The sequence below is a fragment of the Nansenia antarctica genome, assembly GCF_963989245.1.
Source record: "Nansenia antarctica genome assembly, chromosome: 13".
Lineage (NCBI taxonomy): Eukaryota > Metazoa > Chordata > Actinopteri > Argentiniformes > Microstomatidae > Nansenia > Nansenia antarctica.
Window position 1 is genome coordinate 19,345,295 of NC_137683.1, and position 21,625 is coordinate 19,366,919.

The 21,625-nt window shown below is 43.1% G+C and overlaps 2 long non-coding RNA genes across 3 annotated transcripts; both read left to right on the forward strand.

The window, feature by feature from the left end:
- Window positions 1-5,433: 5,433 nt before the first annotated feature.
- Window positions 5,434-7,489, forward strand: LOC308169245. The gene is made up of 7 exons (XR_013937753.1): window positions 5,434-5,488; window positions 5,781-5,822; window positions 6,005-6,106; window positions 6,286-6,336; window positions 6,802-6,843; window positions 7,042-7,143; window positions 7,321-7,489. It is a non-coding gene; the product is annotated as an uncharacterized lncRNA (long non-coding RNA).
- Window positions 7,490-7,834: 345 nt separating this feature from the next.
- On the forward strand, window positions 7,835-16,060 carry LOC308169244. 2 transcript variants are annotated; one of them, XR_013937751.1, is made up of 11 exons: window positions 7,835-7,880; window positions 8,297-8,341; window positions 8,651-8,720; window positions 11,240-11,282; window positions 11,820-11,866; window positions 12,118-12,169; window positions 13,233-13,280; window positions 14,372-14,439; window positions 14,768-14,816; window positions 15,159-15,200; window positions 15,586-16,060. It is a non-coding gene; the product is annotated as an uncharacterized lncRNA (long non-coding RNA). The 2 variants fall into 2 exon arrangements; XR_013937752.1 differs by having other exon boundaries at window positions 14,372-14,435.
- Window positions 16,061-21,625: the final 5,565 nt, after the last annotated feature.

Consider the following 21,625-nt stretch of genomic DNA (forward strand, 5'->3'; position numbering starts at 1 on the left):
CATTCAAATAAAAGTAGTTTATTCAATTTAGAAAACACAGCAGCAGCTAACGAAGCATCTATGTTTATATTATAAACTATATATTATAGTTTCCTCCAGTACGAGATCACTTGACACAATCCGCGAACATCTCAGTTGACCTTTACAACGATGATGATGATGATGATGATGATGATGATGATGGGCTGCCCTCGTCATTTGACGCTTTTTGTCCTCTTCTTACTGCTTCAGAAAGGTAAATATCCGTGTTTCTGGCTGCTAACTAGCGGATTGAGCTGCGACGTTTGCAGGAAAAGTGCTACAAATAACGGTTATTATTACTATTATTATTATTATTATTATTATTATTATTATTATTATTATTATTGAATATATGATATAGAATAGACCACATTACTTTTTGTTTTGAATAGGCAGTTATTACACTGTTGGGCCTACTTACAGTTGAATTATTCTGCAGTGACATTCTAGGATTTATACCAACTAGCAGTAATAAGGCCTATTAAAAAGTAGCAAGATAGGAGTTGTGACTATTGTATATCCTATTATTTACATTACAAAATGCAAGAATGATTAATGTTTTATTGCCATACAACTGAGGTTGGTGGAGTTTGTTTCCAGCATGGTGGAGATAGACTAGACTCGACTAGACTAGATTCACAGACATAATGCAATGTAAAAAGACAGGCAAAAAGCCTAGTGTGTGAATGTCATCTCTATCAAGATACCTCTACTGTGTCAAAAGACGCTGTGACATACCAGCGTCATGTCCAGGGGGTGTACTTGTACATCAAGCCGCCTCACGCTACGGAAACAGGAGATATATGGGCCATTAGGCTCAAGAACCATCGGTTCTAGGCTACTTACTTACTGTGTCAAAACAATTACAATTGTGTGGCCTTGAAGTTGATTACAGTGCCTTATTTTCCTCCCTTCTCCTCTCTAGGGTCTGTGAGATACATCCCTGCAGCACCCAGCCCTGCAGACACACTGGACCCACACCAACCACATGAACACCACTCAACCCTGGACGCCACTCCCTCCCCCCCCCGCTCCTCAGACCCGGGCCTTGTCGGTGAACATGTTCAACTGGACCCACCGGCTGCATCCATTGACCACGACAACAAAAACAACAACAACAACAACAACAACAACAACAACACCACAGGTCAGACTGTCGACCCGTCACCAGCCATGGGCTTTATTAACCAGACCGACCCAACAGCACCCCCAAGTGGTCGTCAGACCAGCCTGCAAGCCAGTGATGTTACCGGTCAACTCTCAGCATCCTACGGTACCAGCGATGGCCGTGTCTCCCCGTTAGGCTCTGGGGTGACACCTAGTGGCCAGAGTGATGTTGACGCCGCTGCCTCTTCCTCTGTTCCTACTACCTTCCCCGGCTACACCTACCAAACCACCTCTCTCCACGAAGTCCAGAGGCACACAAGTCACATCGGAAGTGATGGGAACGCCAGTATGAATGTGGACGCTACCTCAGCCCCCGGAATTGACTATACCAGTCAGACAGACACGAGTATGAATGTGGACGCTACCTCAGCCCCTGATATTGACTATACCAGTCAGATTATTATTATTATTATTATAATTATTATTATATATTATATTATATATATAGAAGGCAGTACCACAAATGAAGGCAGTGCCACTAGTGAGCAGAGTGACAGTGTTTTGTTTACGGGACTCTCCTCAGACTCACAACAAGTCCCCTCCAGCTCCACTGTGCAGGCCCCAGCCAGCAGTCCTGTCCCCAGTAACGACACTGCTGTACTAACAGCTGCTCGACCCTGTCAGAGCGCCACTAAGGCCCCCATCGCGAGCACCAGTGAGGGGGTTGTTATCCTGGTTACCACCACCACCACCACCATCGCCAGCCCCCCCACCACGGTGCCTGAAGGCCCCACAAGAGAGACAAATCAGGAGACCATGTCCTCCAGTGTGCCCCACTACCCTGCGTGTGTGTGGGAGGGAGGGAGGGAGGGACGGTGGCAGGGGGGATCTGGGTTTTAAGTCAAGTTGAAGGGTTATTTTTGTTTTGATACGGTGACATGGACATTCTTTTGGTTTTCTGTGTACCATAAATATAACTTTGTTCTTGAAATATATTATTTAAATAAAAAATGTATATATGTTATTTTTGTATGTGTGTGTTCTTGACATGAACTGTCTTTGTGAAGAATGGGGTAGTGGTGCTCTAGGGGATATTGAGTTGGACTGGTGATCGGAAAGGTCATGAGTTCGAATCCCACCTATAAATGGTGGAACACCTGGAACACCACCACTAGTGTGCCCTTGAGTAAGCCACTTAGCCCTAAATGACTCCAGGGAGACTGTCCCTGTAATCTCTAATTGTGAATCGCTTTGGGCTAAAGGGTCAGCTAAATGGTAAATGTAATTATTAACAATGGACTTTATTTGACAACATCTGGTTCTCTCCCTCGTTATGTGTGTTTGATACCATTCCTTATTCCGTTCCATGCATTACAATGAGCTCTTCCTCTGATTTCTACCTCCACCAGCCTCCCCCAATGTAAGTTCATACTAACATGAGATAAACATGTAGACCTAAGGGTGGGATCTAGGGTACAGATTAAGCCTAACTCTGGATTAAATGGCATCTTCAATAGAGATTTTCTATTAAAAATGCTAATTGGTCTATATATATGTTACGGTACATGTGGGAATACGGTACATGTGGGAAAACTAGGGTTAGGACCTAACCCTAACCCTAGTTTTCCCACATGTAGGACATGTAGCAGCTAGGGGGACTTGGTACATGCTGGCATGTCTAACCCTAACCCTAGTTTTCCGTATTCCCACATGTACCGTAACATATACAGTACAGGCCAAAAGTTTGGACACACCTTCTCATTCCACACACTTTAACAATAAAGTGTGAAATAACTCTAAATATGTCTTATATTTTAGATTCCTCAAAGTAGCCACTCTTTGCTTTTTTGTTGTTAATAAAATATATAATAATAATATTAAATATAATATGTGTTAATAATAATATGTTATTATATATATATATATATATATATATATAATATTATTATTCTATATTTTATTAACAACAACAAACATTTTATTTTATTAACAACAAAAAAGCAAAGGGTGGCTACTTTGAGGACTCTAAAATATAAGACATATTTAGAGTTATTTCACACTTTTTTGTTAAGTACATCATTCCACATGTGTTCATTCATAGTTTTGATTCAGTGAGAATCTACAATGTAAATAGTCATGAAAATAAAGGAAACACATTGAATGAGAAGGTGTGTCCAAACTTTTGGCCTGTACTGTATATAGGCTATGTTATATTTTTGTCTGGATTGTTTGAGTTAATACCAAAGTCTGGTGCAAATTTCACTTGAATATGCTCATTGGAAATTCATTTACTAGACAAAAATGTTGATGTGTTCAATATTTATTTCCCACACTGTATGTCCGTACCACACGTTAACTCCGTGCGTATAATATACCGCATATTATGTCCGCACCACGCGTCAGTATTTTAGGAAGCATAAAATATGCCCTGTCCAAAACGTTTCCATGTTTACAGTGAGACAGACGAACCTTTCAGTCTCAAAAACTAGTCAACAAAATAAATAAATCCATAAATGATTTGCACGTTTCTTTCGAGCGAATTTCTTAGTTACATTGTGATATGACTACTAGTGAAGGAGTTGGAAGTTGAGTGTGAAGTATTTATTAAGTTAGGCAATGAGAACAAAAGTGTAGGTTAAGATAGCTAGTGAAGAAGATTGGCTCAAGTCCCTGATTGACTGGCCGACCAGTCACATGCAAAACCACAAACGTAACCAGCACGATAGCGTGGCCGAGCGGTCTAAGGCGCTGGATTAAGGCTCCAGTCTCTCCGGGGGCGTGGGTTCGAATCCCACCGCTGTCAGTAGAGTTTTGTGAGTCTGGCCCGTGAAAAATGCAGACGGAGGTGAATCTTCCACAACTTTGTTGATGTGTTCTATCAGAACATCACTGCCTTCCATTCCGAATTCAATACAATAAGCAAGCCTGCTGTTCATAAAAGCCGCTAATAGATTATGGGAACATTATTGCGGATGATCTCGAGACAATCAACGGCACCATCTACTGTCCAATAACATTACATGAATAGAATAGAATAGACGTTATTGTAGTGGTTCTTCTGGAGGTGCAAAAAACAGAAAACATATTCACATATTCACAAACATATACACATATAACATATCACAAATATTACACACTAGACAATTAAAAAGCGAAAATGCTATAAAACAAGCTAAGAGAGGTCCGTGGTGTCAAGTGCAAATAAAGACAACAATCTTAAGAAAATAAAAACAACTATAAAAGCAAGCTTAAAGACATGAGGTCAGTGGCGTTGAACGTCTCTACCTCAATGGAAATACATATTCGATAAAGTTGTCAAACTTGTTAAATTATTGACTATTTTTCTTTCTCTGTTTGTCATTGTAATTGTTGTTGTTGTTGTTGTTGTTGTTGTTGTAGTTTTATGTCATATTGATGACCATAATGTCATTATTTATATACACGATATTGTGAATAGTTTTGTTGATAAATAAAAAAAGATATGTGTATGTGTGGAGAGGGTGGGGGGTTTATTTAAAAAGAGGGTGATATTGTTCTCTTGCTCCTGTTCTTAAATAAATAATTATTTATTATTATTTCTTAAATGGATAACCCCTTTGAAAACCAATAAATATACTTTTTTTTTAAAAAGGGGGGGAAAGGAGGCGTGTCCTCGAGGCCGGATATAAAAGACGCTGGAGCCCCTCAGAAGGTCCACTTCCTCCTCCGCTCCAACCATGGTAAGCACGCATTCATTCCTTGCTCTTCCACTTTTTTAACCTTTGCAGTTAAACGTTCGTCGATTACCTTTGCCATTTATATACACACACAGAAGAATAATTCAATGCATTTCTTTTGACCTCTAGAATTGGGGATGCCTAATCCTAAATCGAGCATAAACTAGCTAGCCATTGCAATGCAACACGGTAGCCATAGCATTCACTTTGACCGACAATCCACAGCCATCCTTCGATAAATCGGCACTTGTTAACATTAGCTACTTATTCTACACCTAATGTGAAGTGCATTTGATCATATTCAGTCAATATTTTATGCATCTGAAGGGGTTGTGTGTGTTACCATATCGTCTATTAACTTATACATGGGCCTAGCAGCGCAGATATCGCGATGTCTTTCTATGATGAAAGCTTACACAGACCTGTTCTGAATGACTGTGATTGTACCTTTATCTTTCTGATGAGAGACATGCGTGGCCCTGCATATTAGCCTTGTTTTTCAACAACTATCAGCCAGTGTGCTAGCTGTCACGTGGAGCCAGCCATTGTCACGTGTCCTAATGCGCTAACCTCCTTTTTCTCTTCCGCCCGAAAGCCACGTGGAGAAAACGTTAGCACCGTGATATACGCCGTCTGCTGCTCAGGTAAAGTGACTTCCAGAGAGCCTGTGTTCCCACGTGTTTGGCTGTAACCTAGCTTAGCTCATGCTTGGTTGCAGATAGTTAGTTGGGTCGTCCACTCCACCTTAGCCAGTGTCCCCAGTTAGCCCACAGCTCAATGCTACGGTGATGATAATAGAACTCTCTCTTACCGAATCAGATTTTGAAGAAACTTCTTTACCAGATTCTGAGTAGCATCGGGCCTTTTAATCTGTGGTGTAATCCAGCTATGAAGTATTTGTTCGCTGTGACGCTTATGTTTCTTGTATCGTTACAGATATGATGCAGATTCATGCCAGGCCAAAGCTGCGTGTGACTGGTGAGTTCACAACTATATTAACAGCTCGTGAAAATAAATAGGGCTTTCAATGATGAATTTTATAAAGACAAGCATATGGCTGATTTCTTTGATGCCAACCTTTATCTGATGCCCCTACAGAGGGTCATAGGCCAGACTCCACTGAAATATATATGTCTTACCTGCGTTGTCCATTTCCATAGATGGTGACCAACATTTTCCAACTGACCATGAGTTCCCTCCTTGAACGCTGAGCCCCATGGAACTAACTGAAGTTTCATTCTGCGATTGGACTGTTTGTACTGGTGAGTTCACAGTGATTGTGCAAGTTCTGTTCTTTATGGCTGTTAATGTGATGATCTTACTAGACAAGCATATATCTGAATGTCTGTGATGCTTACCTGTAATCTGATTGCCATGGTGAGTGACTCCATAGCTCACCTACTGCTGTGAGTGAGGCCTTAACGCATCCCCTCTGTTCTAGATGAGTGACCGGTGACTTGATGGAATGGTGTTCTACTCCCTCATTCTACTGGTAAGTCTGACATTGATATCTATACTTTGACCACAGCCCATGGCAACACATACTCCCATGTTACCTAGTAACATACTCCCATGTGACCCTACAGGCGCAGTCCAGTCTCGATGATGATAAACTTAGCTCACTTTGAACCCACGTGAAACGATATGAACTTCTGAGTGACTGTAGCTAGCTCCTGTATAGATGTATATTAACTGGTAATGGTTGAGTGGGTCAGTCCCACTCTTGTATTCGTTTAATGAGATCAAGAGAGGAAAGTAGGGCAAGGCATCGGCTGGATTTGAACCCATGCCGACATTGGGGTACATTGACATTTAGCAGATGCCTTTATCCAAAGCGTCTTAAGTGCACATGCTCGTTTTAGTCCATTGTGCTGGACCACCTCAGCCCATACAAGTACAGTGTTGACCTAACGAGAGTTTGTGACCAACCATTCTACAACGTTCTCTTGACCAACAGGAGCAGCGCTGGTGTCTGAAGGAGCAGCCCAGTTCTCTACAGGTAAGGACTCCTTCCATCCCCACTGTTCTCAACTATATTAACAGCTCGTTAAAATAAATAGGGCTTTCAATGATGACATATACAAGCATATGGCTGATTTCTTTGATGCCAACCTTTATCTGATGCCCCTACAGAGGGTCATAGGCCAGACTCCACTGTGAAATATATATTTCTTACCCGCGTTGTCCATTTCCATAGATGGTGACCAACATTTCCCAACTGACCATGAGTTCCCTTCTTGAACGCTGAGCCCCATGGAACTAACTGAAGTTTCATTCTGCGATTGGACTGTTTGTACTGGTGAGTTCACACAGTGATTGTGCAAGTTCTGTTCTTTATGGCTGTTAATGTGATGATCTTACTAGACAAGCATATATCTGAATGTCGGTGATGCTTACCTGTAATCTGAGTGCCATGGTGACTCCATAGCGCACCTACTGCTGTGAGTGAGGCCTTAACGCATCCCCTCTGTTCTAGATGAGTGACCGGTGACTTGATGGAATGGTGTTCTGCTCCCTGATTCTACTGGTAAGTCTGACATTGATATCTATACCTTGCCCACAGCCCATGGCAACACATACTCCCATGTTACCTAGTAACATACTCCCATGTGACCCTACAGGCGCAGTCCAGTCTCGATGATGATAAACTTAGCTCACTTTGAACCCACGTGAAACGATATGAACTTCTGAGTGACTGTAGCTAGCTCCTGTATAGATGTATATTAACTGGTAATGGTTGAGTGGGTCAGTCCCACTCTTGTATTCGTTTAATGAGATCAAGAGAGGAAAGTAGGGCAAGGCATCGGCTGGATTTGAACCCATGCCGACATTGGGGTACATTGACATTTAGCAGATGCCTTTATCCAAAGCGTCTTAAGTGCACATGCTCGTTTTAGTCCATTGTGCTGGACCACCTCAGCCCATACAAGTACAGTGTTGACCTAACGAGAGTTTGTGACAACCATTCTACAACGTTGTTCTCTTGACCAGCAGGAGCAGCGCTGGTGTCTGAAGGAGCAGCCCAGTTCTCTACAGGTAAGGACTCCTTCCATCCCCACTGTGACTACAGCAACTCTCCCCACGGAGGTGGGACACTGATCTACCATTGGTTGCTGTCTGGCCATGCTGTTAAGTACAAAGTAGAATTAAATGTCTTAAAATCAGTTTTTTTTTACTCAAACCTAATGACAAAATGGCTAATCTGCCTGCTCAACCATTTCTCAGTGTTCACTTAGCAGCATGGCCACATAGTAGGGACTCGACCACAAAATGGCTGCCAGGTCCCATAATGGTTGACTGCTCCCAGCACAGTCCCAATGATGATGAACTTAGCTCACTTTGAACCGATGTGAAACGACACGAACAACTGAGTGACTGTATCCTAGCCCCTGTAGTTCACTCAATGCTGTTTAATCTGTCACACTCATTGTCCCATCCTTCCCTTCCTCCAGCCTATGCTGCCCCCTGTGGTCACCTGTGGTACTCACACCTCCATGGTAAGTTGTTGGTCTTGGTCTTGTGCTGACGGGGTGGATGCTAAGTGGGATTCTTGGGGTGGCTGAGTGACGACACCCTGTTCATGTCGCGACTCAAAACGCTAACATTAGGGTCGTCCCGGGGCTCCCACTTAGCCTCTACCTTACTGTGCTTCTCCCTGCGACCACATGATGATATACATTTGGAATCTCGTTCGTCTGAATTCCTGTTGAGAACTTTCTTACCTGATGTACTGCAGAGAGGAAACTCTGACCCCCTCCTGCCTCTGTCCTCTTGATTGTAAAACTAAGGTTTTTCTGTTTCAACAGTTGTGGTGACCAATGGTGGACGGGTGTGCAGCAGTAAAATGGCTGCACAGTGGAAGGCAGTGCCAAGCTGGTAAGCCTCTGCTCTAGAATGTAGAGCTGTCCCAAACGACTATTTTTCTAACGATTAATCTAGCGGTTATTTTATCGATTATTCGATTAGTCTAACGACTAATTTATCGATAAGTCTAACGATAATTTTTGTACTGTAAAAAAAAAAAAAAAAAAAAAACGTATTTGTCTCCACCTCACTGCTATGTTTAGCCAACTTGAATGACAACATGGCCATTTAGAAGTCTGTCCATCACCACAACACATAGCTAGCTAACGTTACTCTCGCTGCTATGTTATGATTAGCTAAATTGATGCTAACGTAGCATGCGAGCTACGAGCTAGATAACGTACAGTAGGTGCTCGCACCACAATGACAATAGGCTACCGTAGCTAGCCAGCTACATAGCTAACGTTACTAACACCAGAAGACAAGACATACGAACTGTGGTGAGCTACATTGCTTGTGTAACATTAGCTAGTAGCTATCAATTTTTCACTCATACACTTAATTGTCTCGCCTGGTAAAATAAAGGTAAAAAAAAAAAAAAAAAAATCGCCATTTTGTTTATTTACGACTAACCGACGCATATTACGCTAACCGACGTATTGACGTAGTCGATGACGTCGACGACGTCGAATAATCGTAACAGCCCTACTAGAATGTGATCTCCTTTCGTGTCATTACAACCCTGTTAAATTCACCAAAAGTTAGTCTGATGCAGGGTTTGACGCTTACCTTTTCCCCAGGTAGCACTGTGCTACCATGTCAAAAAATTTAGTAGCACACCAAGAATTTCAGTAGCACAATGAAAATTGCGCAATTTTCGTATGACGACAACAAATTATCATAATCATAACATATCAGAATTATCATAACCGGCTCTTGACACTGTAGGTGTTTATTAATGCCTGTGTGGTGTTCTTTTTAAATGTTTACATTTTTGAGTTAGTAATTCATAAAATACAAAGGTTCCATCTCACAGAACATAATGGAATGTAAAAACTTTGACGCTCAATATCTCTGAACTGCCCTAAGCGGAGATAGAACCTTATCATTCTAAACGGAGATAGAACCTTATCATTCTAAACGGAGATAGAACCTTATCATTCTAAACGGAGATAGAACCTTATCATTCTAAACGGAGATAGAACCTTATCATTCTAAACGGAGATAGAACCTTATCATTCTAAACGGAGATAGAACCTTATCATTCTAAACGGAGATAGAACCTTCTCATTCTAAACGGAGATAGAACCTTCTCATTCTAAACGGAGATAGAACCTCATCATTCTAAACGGAGATAGAACCTCCTCATTCTAAACGGAGATAGAACCTTATCATTCTAAACGGAGATAGAACCTTATCATTCTAAACGGAGAGACTTTGTATGTTAATATCAAAGGACCATGTTGGAAATAGGTGTTCACACTTTCACATGTCATCCCTTGGATTACTGCTTACTGTCGAACCATGAATAAAATCAATCAATCAAAGAGACAAAGCGGAGATTCCTTATTTGACAGCATCTAGACAACACAGCTCTGAGTCTGCCCAACCAGGTTAATGCCAGCACTCCAAAACCAACTCAGTAATCAATCAGCCAAACAGCAGTGAATATGCAAACCGTATAGCAGCCATTAATATGCAGCATACACAGGTAAGCCTACCTGGCTTCTGTGATTGTCTTTGGCTGCAGGTCCCGAAGTTAATATGTTGACAAGTTCAGTGATTTATCTCCTATGGTCACTTGTGATCATGAGGGACATGATCCCCATGATCTCTTACTCAGGGACACAGAGGCTCTCACAGTATGAATGAATGAATGAATGGTCTTTATTGTCATTGCTATAGTACAGGTACCAAACAACGAAATTTAGGAGGGGTGGCTCCCCTGGTGTTAGTAGAAAAAAAAAAAAAAAAAGCTTTATTTTTTTGGTCGCACTGGTGCGATTGAATGTATTTCCAAGTCGCACAGAAATATATTCACTCGCAAATGCGACCAAAACAGTCGCACTGTCGAACCCTGGTCTGATGCCTGTCTTCCACCATAGACTAAAGACTCTTCAGGCTACCCCTTAACTGTCCCTCAAAAAAAACAAAACTGCCTGACTCCATAGCCTCTGGCATAGATGTCTGGTGGGTAGATTTGCTTACACAAATGTATTTAAGTAGATCACTTTCCCTAAAGGTGGCTGCTAAATGCTAAACATTGTGGATGTCAAGGCCCTCTGGGAGCTCAATACATGGTACTGAAAGATGTAGGGTCTAGATCAGTCTTGTTTGTTTTGAACTCCCTCCTGACTGCTGCCCCCTCATGGCCCTCTGCTGTAACTGATGAGATAATTTTGGAATCTCGTTCGTCTGAACTCGTGCTGAGAAACTGAAAGGCTGACTACAGCAGAGGCCTGGGAACCCTACCCCCTGTACAGTTTCTCTACTATATAAAAAAACCTCTTCAGGCATTGTAGCTGGCCCTATGCAGTAGAGGCCTGGGAGCCCAGACCCCATCCCTTTGACTAAACCAATGTCTCTTCTAGGTCTGTTGCCTGGTGTGGAGCTGTGATGTCACTGCTACTCAAGGTGAGTTTTGGAGCTCAGTAGCATCGTGTCTGGATGTCCCAACTGTAGTATGGCGGATGCTTTCATTTAGCTGATTTTGTAGTTGGGGAAGAGGTGATGTCATGTATCCACTAAGCCCATTGTGTGGCGAGTTCTAGAAGTGCAGGCTGCCGTGTAAACCTCTCTGCTGTATGGTTAAAGATTAATTAATGGGTTGGAGTGCGGTTGTAGGCCGTTGCGTTTCGATTCAAACTTGTACATGTGTAATGAGTCCCTCTTGGTTCTGGTGATGAAACCCTGCACGTGTCTTACGCCCTGGCTGACGCCAGAACCTGCAAAGGTGGACCCACTGGTGTTGCCAGGGCAACAAGGGGAGGGCCTGTTGGGGTTACCAACTGTCTGATGGGGCCAGAGGAGACACAAAATGGCTGACTAGTTGATTGGCATGATACAAAATGGCCACTGCATAAACATTCAGATTTTAAAATGGCTGACCTCAGTTTAGTTTTCCTAAGGCTTTTAACACTTCACTCCTAATCACGTGTTCTTGTCTTCCAGAGATGTCTCCTCCAGCCATGGACTGTAGGAGGCTGAGTGATGCTGAGGTTGGTATTGATCACTATGACCACTGTTCATTATCCCTGTCATCCTTTCTGGTCTGAACTTGGTCCATGGCTCCAGAAGTGATGTTTCCTATTACCGCCCCAGTCTGATGTAAAGCTGACTGATTGGTTAATTCTCTGATCTAGACCTGAGACCGCTCAAAGTAATGGGCTGACCTGAATTGTTCTTGCATTCTACTTGAATGCATTTTGACTCTAGATATAAACCTAAACATTTTCTTTTCTGATTTTAGTGCCTTGTGTACATACCCACGATGCAGTGCAGTGATGGAGATCCATGAGCAGGTGTGTAGCCTTCGTCTACTGCTACCACATCAGAGGTGAACCTCTAGTGCAGTGGTTCTCAAACTTATTACTAAATTGTTATTTAAGGCCAGAGGTCTGGAAGGATTGGTGATGACACAATAATATTTAATTAGCTCGCTTATAACCTTTTAGCAACATGCACTCAATTTGGATATTTGGATATTTAATATATTATGTATTACACAAATGTAATGTTCCAAGAAAACATAAGCAAGAAAAGCTTGCCTTTATAAATATTGCAAGTCTATCTTACTCATGATACCTAGCAAGCAAATAAATAAGTCAAGCTTGATCTAATGAGAAACATTTCAGCTAAATTTGCTACATTCTTTACTTTCTAGCCAGGTTAAAAAGCCTAGAATTTAATGTTTCCAAACCCTTTTTATATACAAACATGGCTTGCACAAAACCCTCCGGTTTACTAGACAGGCGCTCTAACCAACTTAGCCATGGGGAGCAGTGTGAACTCAGCAACAACACATGACACTTTCTCCAGCAGTTAACGTTGCCATGACATAACGATAGGGAAGAGAACCATATTCATCTGGGGACAGGATCAGTGTGAATGATCTCCAGCTACACTGTACTCAACGTCGCTGAACATTTATTGATAAATAGAAAATGTATTTCAAAATACCGTAGGAAACAAACATTACACTTCATAACGTATTGTATTCATAACAAGAGGTATGGCCTGGGTCTTGCGGTTCGGTCGAGTTTGAGAAGCCCTGCTCTAGTGGCTCATGAGCCCCCTGCTTTATGGGATGTTGGAAGTGAAGAAGCTATGTCTAATGACTTCCCTGTCTATACCCTGGTGGCCTCCTCCCAGCTCTCCTGTTGAGTTAGCCCAGTCACTGATGAGCCTGTCTACAGGGGTAAGGTGGCCGCTCTCTCTGATGGAGGGGCATATCTGGGGACAGCCCTCCCATTGTGAAGACTAATGGATGAAGAACCGCATCTGATCCCAGAACATCCTTGATGTGTTCATGTTTATGCCACACCTCAGGATCTCTAGACTAACACCAACTGTTGTGTTTTCTAGCGCTGCCTCCTCGTAAGATAACCGGGGGATTGGAGGCCTTTGTGACAGGTATGTACCCTGTCAATGTTCCACGTCACTTTGCCCCCACTGGTGTCACCATGGTGTTTAGAAACTCTGCTTGTGTCTAATGACCAGCGGGGTATTCCATCAACGTCGCTAAAGGAAATCAGAATAAGCCTAGATTTTCCTTTACAGGGTATCCGCGGTGTCTTGAAAAGTATTAAAAGTTGCTAAATCAATTTTGGGAAAATCAAGACCCTTAAGTATTAAAAAGTCTTATCACGATTTTATGAGGTCTTGAATTTTCTAGATATTTTTCTGAATTTGACTGTCCAAAGAGTTTGAGTCCTAAAAACTATTAGTAAAAGTTCGTGAATTTATTCGTTTTATTAAAAAACAAAGATGAACCGGAAATCGTGTTGTATGATGGTGGTCTAGTAGTCTATTGCAAACTAAAACTGTTAAGTTAAAGGTGAATGAATGAATGGACTTTATTGTCATTGCTACAGTACAGGTACCAAACAACGAAATTTAGGAGGGGTGGCTCCCCTGGTGTTAGGAAAGGAAAAAAAAAAACTTTTAGAAAAAGAATAAAATCACAAGAAGGTAAGGAGCTGGTTTACATAAATAAAGGCTATGTACACAATCCACTGTACTATACTGCACAGATAGTCAACTAGGGTTGTCATATTGCACAATAGTATTTTTTCACGTTATTTAAAGTGTCACAGTTTGCAGGCTTGAAATACAAGGTGTCACTGATGTAAACGGTTACAGCTCGAAGTGGTGGTGAAGTCTGGAAAAATATTGGCAGTCTTTAAAAAGTCTTAGAAAGGCTTTGAAATTAACCTCAAGATTCCTGTATATACCCTGCTTTAGCAAACTTGATGGAATACCCCTCAGGGTTTGATTTGGCTGTTCTAGATAGTGTCTGTTGGGATGACATCCAGGCTATAGACTACCTCTAAATAGAACCCATAAGTGTGGGCACACCCCCACAGAAGTGATGAGGTATTATTACCGCCCCAGTCTGATGTTAAACTGACTGATTGGTTAACGCTCTGATCTAAAGCTTCTGGGAGAGCTGGGCTGCTGTGATGTCGTTACCATCTGACCTTTAACCTCAGTCTCCTCTCTAGGTTGTAGCAGAGCCTACCGACACCGCCTACCCAGCAACCAGTGTCCAGAAGTGTGTCATACAAGGTCAGTGAGTCCCACCTCCCCTCCACCTTAAATTACTGAAATGTATCAGGAAGTGAAGAAGGCTATTTAGATGGATACAGTCTTCTCAAGCTCACCGTGGGGCTCCCCTGCCCTCCTGTTGGGCTTGCTAGTCACTGAGAAGCCTGTTACCCCAAGTAGCAGGGGTAAAGTGGCTGCTCTCCCTGATGGAGGGTCGTTCCAGGGGAGACTCCATGGTGACAACCAGACTAGTGACTGAAAAAAAAACCTCGGATCTGATCCTACAGCCTCCATAGACTAGTCACAGACCACAAGCTGAGTAGCCCTAACCTGTCTTCTCTTCCCTTGTGTAGTCCCTCGTATGCCCAGAAGGCTGTGCGGTGCTGGCAGACCTGTGAGCAGGTGTGTACCGCTTAAGTGTTTCCAGTTCCTGGAGCTGTGGTTCTCTGGTGTGGGGAATGATTTCTACTACCTGGCCCGGTGCAGGCACTGGTTCTGACTGTCTGATGTTGCTCTACTCGGACTACCCTGTCTGTCTCGACTAACACGACCCCCCCCCCCCCCTTCTACCGGTCTGTGTCTGTGCTGTATGGAAGTGATGTGTCTTTACCGCCCCAGTCTGATGTTAAACTGACTGATTGGTTAACGCTCTGATCTAAAGCTTCTGGGAGAGCTGGGCTGCTGTGATGTCGTTACCATCTGACCATTAACCTCAGTCATGTGACCGTTCCGTCTTTTTTCCAGGTGGATGCCTTGAAGCTTGTGTCTGCAGGTGGATAATCACAGGTGTGTATTTATTATAATTTAAGGGTGTTGATGCTTGTGACTTGCAGCCTGTGACTGTAAACTAGTGTCAACAAAAGCTGATCTTAACCGGTGGAGGCCAAATCACAGGACTGTTCTTGTAATGCATGGGGTGGAATGAGGGATGCAATCTCAATGGAACTCCTTTCTGCTCCATGTGTTACAATGAGCCTGTCTTGATTTCTAAATGTAAATACAATACTCCTCCTGTGATGTAGAAGTGATGAGGTATTATTACCGCCCCAGTCTGATGAAAAGCTGACTGATTGGTTAACACTCTGATCAACACCATGAACTCATGATCTGGGACTTCTGTTTATCAAACTGCCAGTAGTTTCACACCTGTCTTTCCCCTCTGCTGTTTCAGGGCTGGTGTCGTGATTGGATCGCTGCATTAGGGGTCTGCAGACTCTGGATAGTAGTGGTGATCTAGTGGATGGTGAGGTGGACTCGTCAGAAAATGGGGAGTTCTGTGTGTGTAATAACTATAATCCATTGGACCATGCAACTCTTGTTCTGTCACCATAAAGGATTTTGCTGATGGATATTCTGTAAGACCGTCAGTTTATTTCTACTATCTGGGGCATTCTGTCATTCTTCAGTCAATGGAACTCTGTCTGGACCATGATACTTCCTCTTGTGTCAAGTTCTTGAATGTTGTAACATACCACACTGCAGTGGTACGACTTCCTGTGTGTATTCTGTCTAAGCCTTTTGGTTTGTAACTCTTTTATTCATTTTTTACATTTGTTTCTTTTTATTGACTCAGTTACTCATGTGTTGAGTTTGTCTGCGTGATTATTTGTCTTCACCTGATGTCAAAGATCAATAAAGTGAATCAAATGAAATGATGGACTGCTTCTTTACCTGAAACATTGTTGCTTAGTAAGAGTTTACAGTGAAGGACCTCAATGACTCAACATTGGATGTTTATTTTAGGACTCATGTTTAACATTTGCACAACACAATTACTGCACCATTTTGCACTGATTGTTTTGTTTACTTGTTTTCTGAAGAGCTAGATTCATAAATACATTGCCCATCTTTTACCACCGGCAGAGCAAACCTTTGGATGCTTGTTACATAGTGGGACTTGTGTTTCTTCGTCTTTGAGGTCATTCAATTGCACTCTGATTTTGTTGATACACATTTTGCAACAGGCCTTTGAGCCATCTCCCATGACAGGAGCAATCCAATTTCTGAGTTGAGTCACTCTCCCACTCCTTCTGGTACGTCTTGTATTTCTGCCACTGGCCTGACGACTAATGTTATTTTCTACCTTTATTTTAAATTCAAAGCAACTTGCAGAAGCAGCATCTCACAGTAGCAGATGACTGGTTGGCTAAAACCATGTGACACTTCCACACCACCACAACTGATAGGGCAACCTGCCCCCACCCCCTAAATACTATTGTGCAGCTGCCCATCTCCTGCCTGCCTCTAAACTGTATGTCTTGCCAATGATGTTTGTAAAATAACTTTTAAAAACTTGCACATTGTATGTAGCTACTAGAGTGTGTTAACTTCACACATTTAGTAACTTTCAGGCACTGACATTTTAAAGGATGTGTGATGTAAGCCTACTTATTTGTACCAGAGAATCCATCTTATACCTCACATGACGACTACAACTCCCACAATTCTCTGCTGCTTCCCTGTCGTCAGGAACATGAATGAATGAATGGTCTTTATTTGTCATTGCTATAGTACAGGTACCAAACAACGAAATTTAGGAGGGGTGGCTCCCCTGGTGTTAGGAAAGAAAAAAAAATGTTAAAAAAAACACATTGAAAAAACACAAGAAGGGAAGGAGCTGGTTTACATAAATAAAGGCTATGTACACTATCCACTATACTGTACAGATAGACGACTAGGGTTGTCATATTGCACATAGTGTTATTGCACATTTATTTAAAGTGTCGCAGTTTGCAGGCTTGAAATGTACATATTTGTGCCTCAGCACTACACCTGATTTTTTCAGTCCAGCAGCTGCCATCAATCCGTCCAGACTATCCAGGGCCCAGAACGTAGGTCTTTGCTGTGTTCAGGGCCTGAACGGCCCTGTGGTAGAAGCTGTTCTTCAGTCTGTTTGTCCTTGCGGCCATGGTCCTGAACCGCCTTTTCGAGGGCAGCCGGGTAAAGTGTTCGTAGTACCCAGGGTGGGTTGGGTCCCTGGAGATCTTGGAGGCCTTCCTGAGGCAGCGTGTGTTGTACAGCTCTTCCAGAGAGGGGAGGGGGGTGCCGGTGATCTTCTGGGCTGTTGTTCTCACGACTCTCTGTAGCGCATTTCTCTCCGCGGTTGTGCAGCTGGAGAACCACTTCCCAGATATCACATGGACCGGTGTTCCTATAATTAAACTCTGCCCTACTTGTGTATTTTGTTTAGCAACAAAAGTCACGTTATCATTTATATCTCTGGGCTACAAATAACTAATTCTGAAAGAATGGAAATGACAGCGGCTCGACAAACATCTTTTGGAGATATTGGTGAGATATTTATTTTGGTTGTGTGTGTCACTTGTCAAGATGTTGGTGATTTGCACTGGAATTAATTATATTACAAATATACATTTTGTTTGGATTTCACTCGAGTTGAAAAACAGTAAATTTTCAACAACTATCAGCTAGTGTTGCAGCTGACACGTGTAGCCAGCCACTGTCACGTGTCCTAATGCGCTAACCTCCTTTTCTCTTCCGCCTTAAGATGCGAAAGTCCACTTGAAAAAAAAACGTTAGCTCCGTGATATACGCCGTCTGCTGCTCAGGTAAAGTGACTTCCAGAGAGCCTCTGTTCCCACGTGTTTGGCTGTAACCTAGCTTAGCTCATGCTTGGTTGCAGATAGTTAGTTGGGTCGTCCACTCCACCTTAGCCAGTGTCCCCAGTTAGCCCACAGCTCAATGCTACGGTGATGATCATAGAACTCTCTCTTACCGAATCAGATTTTGAAGAAACTTCTTTACCAGATTCTGAGTAGCATCGGGCCTTTTAATCTGGTGTAATCCAGCTATGAAGTATTTGTTCGCTGCGACGCTTATTATGTTTCTTGTATCGTTACAGATATGATGCAGATTCATGCCAGGCCAAAGCTGCGTGTGACTGGTGAGTTCACAACTATATTAACAGCTCGTTAAAATAAATAGGGCTTTCAATGATGAATTTTATAAAGACAAGCATATGGCTGATTTCTTTGATGCCAACCTTTATCTGATGCCCCTACAGAGGGTCATAGGCCAGACTCCACTGTGAAATATATATATGTCTTACCTGCGTTGTCCATTTCCATAGATGGTGACCAACATTTTCCAACTGACCATGAGTTCCCTTCTTGAACGCTGAGCCCCATGGAACTAACTGAAGTTTCATTCTGCGATTGGACTGTTTGTACTGGTGAGTTCACAGTGATTGTGCAAGTTCTGTTCTTTATGGCTGTTAATGTGATGATCTTACTAGACAAGCATATATCTGAATGTCGGTGATGCTTACCTGTAATCTGATTGCCATGGTGACTCCATAGCTCACCACCTACTGCTGTGAGTGAGGCCTTAACGCTCTGTTCTCTGTTCTAGATGGGTGACCGGTGACTTGATGGAATGGTGTTCTGCTCCCTGATTCTACTGGTAAGTCTGACATTGATATCTATACCTTGACCACAGCCCATGGCAACACATACTCCCATCTTACCTAGTAACATACTCCCATGTGACCCTACAGGCGCAGTCCAGTCTCGATGATGATAAACTTAGCTCACTTTGAACCCATGTGAAACGATATGAACTTCTGAGTGACTGTAGCTAGCTCCTGTATAGATGTATATTAACTGGTAATGGTTGAGTGGGTCAGTCCCACTCTTGTATTCGTTTAATGAGATCAAGAGAGGAAAGTAGGGCAAGGCATCGGCTGGATTTGAACCCATGCCGACATTGGGGTACATTGACATTTAGCAGATGCCTTTATCCAAAGCGTCTTAAGTGCACATGCTCGTTTTAGTCCATTGTGCTGGACCACCTCAGCCCATACAAGTACAGTGTTGACCTAACGAGAGTTTGTGACCAACCATTCTACCACGTTGTTCTCTTGGCCAGCAGGAGCAGCGCTGGTGTCTGAAGGAGCAGCCCAGTTCTCTACAGGTAAGGACTCCTTCCATCCCCACTGTGACTACAGCAACTCTCCCCACGGAGGTGGGACACTGATCTACCATTGGTTGCTGTCTGGCCATGCTGTTAAGTACAAAGTAGAATTAAATGTCTTAAAATCAGTTTTTTTTTTTACTCAAACCTAATGACAAAATGGCTAATCTGCCTGCTCAACCATTTCTCAGTGTTCACTTGGCAGCATGGCCACATAGTAGGGACTCGACCACAAAATGGCTGCCAGGTCCCATAATGGTTGACTACTCCCAGCACAGTCCCAATGATGATGACTTAGCTCACTTTGAACCGATGTGAAACGACACGAACTACTGAGTGACTGTATCCTAGCCCCTGTAGTTCACTCAATGCTGTTTAATCTGTCACACTCATTGTCCTATCCTTCCCTTCCTCCAGCCTATGCTGCCCCCCTGTGGTCACCTGTGGTACTCACACCTCCATGGTAAGTTGTTGGTCTTGGTCTTATGCTGACGGGGTGGATGCTAAGTGGGATTCTTGGGGTGGCTGAGTGACGACACCCTGTTCATGTCGCGACTCAAAACGCTAACATTAGGGTCGTCCCGGGGCTCCCACTTAGCCTCTACCTTCCTGTGCTTCTCCCTGCGACCACATGATGATATACATTTGGAATCTCGTTCGTCTGAATTCCTGTTGAGAACTTTCTTACCTGATGTACTGCAGAGAGGAAACTCTGACCCCCTCCTGCCTCTGTCCTCTTGATTGTAAAACTAAGGTTTTTCTGTTTCAACAGTTGTGGTGACCAATGGTGGACTGGTGTGCAGCAGTAAAATGGCTGCACAGTGGAAGGCAGTGCCAAGCTGGTAAGCCTCTGCTCTAGAATGTGATCTCCTTTCTGGTCATTACAACCCTGTTAAATTAACCAAAAGTTAGTCTGATGCCTGTCTTCCACCTAAAGACTAAAGACTCTTCAGGCTTCCCCTTAACTGTCCCTCCTAGGACCTCATCCCCTCTAGCCCCTGTACAGTCTAAAAAAACAAAACAAAAAAACTCCCTTACTCCATAGCCTCTGGCATAGATGACTTTTTCTTGTCATGTCTGGTGGGTAGATGATTCGCTTACACAAATGTATTTAAGTAGATCACTTTCCCTAAAGGTGGCTGCTAAATGCTAAACATTGTAGATGGTACTGAAAGATGTAGGCTCTAGATCAGCTTTGTTTGCATTGAACTCTCCCTCCTGACTGCTGCCCCCTCCTTGCCCTCTGCTGTAACTGATGAGATAATTTTGGAATCTCGTTCGTCTGAACTCGTGCTGAGAAACTGAAAGGCTGACTACAGCAGAGGCCTGGGAACCCTACCCCCCTGTACAGTTTCTCTACTATATTAAAAAAAAACTCTTCAGGCATTGTAGCTGGCCCTATGCAGTAGAGGCCTGGGAGCCCAGACCCCATCCCTTTGACTAAACCAATGTCTCTTCTAGGTCTGTTGCCTGGTGTGGAGCTGTGATGTCACTGCTACTCAAGGTGAGTTTTGGAGCTCCATAGCATCGTGTCTGGATGTCCCAACTGTAGTATGGCAGATGCTTTCATTTAGCTGATTTTGTAGTTGGGTCAGAGGTGATCTCATGTATCCACTAAGCCCATTGTGTGGCGAGTGCTAGAAGTGCAGGCTGCCGTGTAAACCTTTCTCTGCTGTATGGTTAAAGGTTAATGCATGGGTTGGAGTGCGGTTGTAGGCCGTTGCGTTTCCATTCAAACTTGTACATGTGTAATGAGTCCCTCTTGGTTCTGGTGATGAAACCCTGCACGTGTCTTACGCCCTGGCTGACGCCAGAACCTGCAAAGGTGGACCCACTGGTGTTGCCAGGGCAACAAGGGGAGGGCCTGTTGGGGTTACCAACTGTCTGATGGGGCCAGAGGAGACAAAATGGCTGATTGTAGTTGATAGGCATGATACAAAATGGCCACTGCATAAACATTCAGATTTTAAAATGGCTGACCTCAGTTTAGTTTTCCTATGGCTTTTAACACTTAACTCCTAATCACATGTTCTTCTCTTCCAGAGATGTCTCCTCCAGCCATGGACTGTAGAAGGCTGAGTGATGCTGAGGTTGGTATTGATCACTATGACCACTGTTCATTATCCCCGTCATCCTTTCTGGTCTGAACTTGGTCCATGGCTCCAGAAGTGATGTTTCCTATTACCGCCCCAGTCTGATGTAAAGCTGACTGATTGGTTAATTCTCTGATCTAGACCCGAGACCGCTCAAAGTAATGGGCTGACCTGAGTTGTTCTTGC